The sequence below is a fragment of the Peromyscus leucopus genome, chromosome 13 (assembly GCF_004664715.2).
Source record: "Peromyscus leucopus breed LL Stock chromosome 13, UCI_PerLeu_2.1, whole genome shotgun sequence".
Taxonomy (NCBI): domain Eukaryota; kingdom Metazoa; phylum Chordata; class Mammalia; order Rodentia; family Cricetidae; genus Peromyscus; species Peromyscus leucopus.
In genome coordinates, this window is record NC_051074.1 from 3,046,963 (window position 1) to 3,052,247 (window position 5,285).

The window sequence follows — 5,285 nt, forward strand, 5'->3', positions numbered from 1 at the left end:
TACCCAGCCCAGATTTCTTTTCTTTCCTCCTCCTCTTTATTTGTTTATTGTAGCATGAATCTTAAAAGTTCTTATTGATAAAATCAAACCCGAGGCCAGTTATTGGGGTCCATGCTGGTAGATCAGAGAGACAGAACAAAGCCACAGATATCTCACCTTGCCCATTCCTCAGCTGGTCCTGTTTCCTCAGACTGGAAGCTTCTGTGTCCTCATCCCAATGAATCTCAGCTGAACTGCTGCTTCAAAGCTTGAATGCTTAACCAGCCACATGCTTAACCAGCCAAATGCCTCTAGTTTCTGGTTCTCACGCCTTATACATCTTTCTTCTTTCTATCACCACTCCCTGGGATTAAAGGCTGGCTTTCTGGGATTAAAGGCGTGTCACCATGCTTGGCTATTTCCAATGTGGCCTTGAACTCACAGAGATCCAGAGGGATTTCTATCTCTGGAATGCTAGGATTAAAGGTGTGAGTGCCACCATTTTCTAGCCTTTGTATCTAGTGGCTGTCTGTTCTCTGACCCCAGATAAATTTATTAGAATACACAATACCACCACATTTCCTCTCTTTTTGTCTAAAATTAAAAAAGCTTATAACTAATACAAGAAAAACTATCTTCAATAAGTATATGCAATATACAGTCAAGATTACATTAACAATGTCTAGTCCATTAACATTTGACAGATCCAGACAAAAACTCCATTATATATATTAACAATGTCCAGTCCAGTAACATCTGATAAACTCAGACCAAAAAATTTTCATTACTTATCTTATTTAAAACAAGTAGTTCCTTTTTAAAAGTAGATTCCATAATCTCCCTTTTTATCTTATCATATCCATATTCTCTCTTTTTTCTTTTCATAATACATTCAGTAGTCTACCTTTTGTCATTTTTATATCTTCCCCTTTTTCTTCAGTGTAGATTCAGTGATCTACCTATTTATCCTATTATTTCTTTATCTTTTTCCTCAGAGTAGATTCGATGATCTATCTCATATCTATATTCTCTTTTTCTTTTTGCTTTCTAGGGGTGAAGATATCTTTAGGGAATCTTGAAAAGAAAATTTTGGGGTTAATCATCAAGTCCTGTATCGTTTGTCCAGTCTCTGCATAATAGGAAAGTTCAGGGCTTGTTTCAAGTCTTTGTTCAAGTAGTCTGTCAGGCTGGATCATCTCAGCTAGCCATCTCAAAATTGTCCTAAGCAGTTTGTAGTCCAAAGCAGATCTTTCCTTGGTGTTAATCAGCTTAATGGCTTTATCATAGTCCTTTTGAAGATTTCAAAGTTGCTGTTAGGTGTGGTCATGGTTCCATGCAGAGTTTATTTTTAGATATACTTATTTTAGGTGTATGGGTGTTTTGCCTGTGTGTTACATATGTGTACCATGTGCATGCCTGGTACCTGTGGAGGTCACAAGAGGCACTAGAACCCCCTGGAACTGGAGTTACAGATGTTTATGAGCCACCATGTGGGTGCTGGGAATTAAACCCAGGTCCTCTGCAAGAGCAACAAGTGCTTTTAACCAGGGAGTCTTCTCTTCAGCCCAGCCCAGCCCAGCTTTCTTTGACAAACTATGATGTACTAAATATGTTGTTTAACTTGATGTTTTTGTGAGGATATTGTTATGCAGCAACAGAGAGCTAGCTCAGGACCTAAGAGGTAAAACACCCAGCCTGAGGCCATTTGTGGCTAGACCTAGCAACACCTCAGGAGTTTCCCAGCAGACAAGTGAGCATGGTTTAACTATCAGACAAGGAAATTCACTTTTCTGAAGAGGGAACCAGCACCTCCTAGGAAGAGGCATAGGTTGTATGGATTAGTTCCAAAGGATCAAAAGGAAGGAAGCGCGCACAGATCTGTACCCACCACACACAAGACCTCTCCTTTCCACGCTTCTTCCTCCGTGTTTGGTTTTGTTTGAGACAGGGTTTCTCTGTGTAGCCCTGGTGTCTGTCCTGGAACTCGCTCTGTAGACCAGGCTGGCCTCAAACTCACAGAGATCCACCTGCCTCTGCCTCCCGAGTGCTGGGATTAACCACCGCCAGGCTCCAGTCTTCTTGGCCTGCCTGCCTGCAAACCATGTCTTTCCCCAAGCTCTTCTCCACTCTTTATCATTGATTCCTACATTCCAAGGACTGTTTCCTCTTCTCTGGATTCCCAAGCAAAGTTAACCATTTCCTCCTTGAATTCCCAAATAGCTATCCTAGGGATAGTCATTTTCTAATATGTTCCTACTGAAGAACTACTGAGAGCCCTGTCTCCTGTTAGGTGTAAGAGACAGGGACAAAACACAGAATAGCATGCTTCTTGGGGGCCAGGAGTCTGGTGGTGACCCCACAGACAGGGACCTATCCTCTCCACACAAGGTCAGGCCACCTTGTCCTCATTTTTCAACAGGACACACAACAGCAGTGGATGTCTTTATGTATTTATGATATGAAACTTGAGGTGAGTTCCTGGCTGCCTGGCAGGTGTTTGGAAATATCCAAACTTAAAACATTGCTCCCTCGGCCTGCATAGTGCCGTACCGCCCCTCCCTTTCTGCCTCCTCTGCCGCCACGGTGCCCATGAAAAACTGTGGCAAAGGGGGGGGGGCAAAAAAAAAAGAAGCCGGTTTTGAAGTTCACCCTTGATCGGACCCACCCGGCAGAAGATGACGGAATCGTGGATGCTGCCAATTTCGAGGAGTTCTCCAGGAGAGAATTGAGGTGAACGGGAAAGCTGGGAATCTTGGCAGAGGGGTTGCGACCATTGAACAGAGCAAAAGCAAGGTCACTCACTGTTGCTTCTGAGGCACCTTTCTCCCCAGAGGTATTTGGAATATCTCAAAAAAAAAAAAAAAAATAATAAAAAATTTTTTTTTGAAGAACAATCTCCGAGACTGGATGCGTATTGTCTCCAACAACAGAGAGCTATGAGCTGAGCTACCTCCAGATCAACCAGGACTAAGAAGAGGAGGAGGATCAAGACACATTGGCTTGGAATGTTTCATATTCATTCATAAATAAAATTTAGGAACAAGGCCAGGCGGTGGTGGCCCACGCCTTTTATCCAAGCACTCGAGAGGCAGAGCCAGGTGAATCTCTGTGAGTTCGAGACCAGCCTGTTCTACAGAGTGAGATCCAGGACAGGCACCAAAACTACACAGCGAAACTCTGTCTCAGAAAACAAAAACAAAACAAACAAAAAAATTAGGAACAACAACAACAAAAACGTAGCCCCTCAGTCCTCAGCACTACAAAAAATAAAAGCAAACGCCACTAAATTGCTGGGGTGTCTGATTTAGTGATGTCCACAGGAACCATGTCTAAAGTGGACTTCGGCTGACTGACTTTGTTTACCTGTGCTGAGCGGGGGCTTTGGGGGACGACTAGGATCAAGCAGCGGCTTCAGGAGCCCGGGAGCTTAAGCAGTCAGTCTCTGAAGTGAGGCAGAGACATCCTGTGCCGCGATCACGGATTTCAGCATCTATTGATCTGAACTTTGAAGGACTTTTGCAACAAGTTACAAAGCAAGTGACCCAAGGCACACCCTGCGGGCCTTTACAGACAGAACTGTGCTGTCTGTGCCCGCCGCCTGGGGTCGATTACATGCGCCGCCGTGACTGTGGTGGTCTGCCCAGGTTGTCGGGGAGCTTGGCATTGTACAGGGGCCTGGACTGGCTTCCATCTATTGCCACGGGAAAGTGCCCACTCCGCCCTCCACCACACCTGGCCACCATAGGCAAACGCGCGGCCCCTGTGTTCAGCTTTCTGGGTGGCTTCCTTTCCCAAGAAAGGGGTACAGCTCTTGCCCAGAACCCTCATCTGCGGAGTCTGGCGTTCTTCCACGGTTGCCCTGTGCATCCTCATTGGCTGCATCTGGGGAGGCTTTTCTGCCCAGGCTCATCCCCGCACCTGGGGCCTTCACCATCTCTGCTCAGAACTTCCAGGGTGGTTGAAATCCTTCCCTGGAAAGCCCCCACCCAGCATGGAGGCAGGAAGAAGGCTCCAGGCACTCCTCCGACAAGGTTCCTGGAATTCGGCCTGCAGCTTCGCTCCTCTCGGGAACTTGTTTACTTGAGTTTACAGCCTCTCCCCTGGGGCTGGTGGGAGCCTGCTCCCTAGGGTAGAGGAACTTATGTCTGTTTGTTCCTGCCTGCCAGCTCGCTTTCCCTGTTTTCAGAGCAGAGTTAATGTTCCCTTTTTATTTACGCTTCAGGGAAATATCTCAGAATGGGAGGGGAAAAAAAAACCCAAGCGCCCTCCTCAGTCTAGGATCTAGAATGTGCCTGATTCGGTGAAATTCCCATACAGTCACTTTTCTGTTGGATTCTTGAGATCTGGTGACTCCAACTTTGACCTGACCTCTAGGCCAAGGGTGGGGTTTACTCACCCTCTCAGACTTGGCAGGACATTCCAGAAGGACTGCCGGGTTACACTGTTTCCTTGGGGCTCTTAGGTCCAGCACAGGACACAGCTCATGGGACCGATACATCACTCCTCCCCAGGGTCAGCCCCCAGCTTCTAGCAGATGGGGAGTGATTAACTATGCTGAATGCCCAGGAGAGAAGGAAGAAAGGGAAGGAAGGAGAGAGGAAGGAGGGGAAAAGAAGAGAAAGAAAAAAACTTATCCTCAACACTGGGTATTGAACCTAGAATCTTCAAGCTTGCTAGGTAAGCATCCTGCTGAGCTACATTCCAGACTCTCTTTTTATCTTTTTTTTTTTTTCATTTTATTTTTTATTTTATGAGTATGGGTATTTTGCCTTAATGTATTTCTGGGTTCTCTTGGATACCCTGGGACTAGAGTAAACCACGGCGTGGACGCTAAGCATTAAATCCAGGTCCCTTGGAAGAGCAGCAGGTACTCCTAGCCAATGAGCCATCTCTCAAGCCCTCTTTTTACTTTTTATTTTTAACCTAGAGTCTCATTAACATAAAAGTAACCAGGCGGGGCTGGAGAGATGGCTCAGAGGTTAAGAGCACCGACTATTCTTCCAGAGGTCCTGAGTTCAATTCCCAGCATCCATATAGTGGCTCACAGCCATCGTGGCTCACAGCCATCTGTAATGAGATCTGGCACCCTCTTCCGTATACATAACTAAAAATAATAATAATAATAAGTAACCAGGCTCAGCTTACAATTAACCAGGTTACTTGCAATTCTCCTGCCTCAACCTACCAAGCAAGCTGGGATGATGGGCTTCTGCCATCAGACCGTTGAAAACCTTTTCTTTTTTTGTGACAGGATCTTAGTGTAGCTCTGGCTAGCCTTGAATTCTCAATGGAGACCAGGTCTGCCA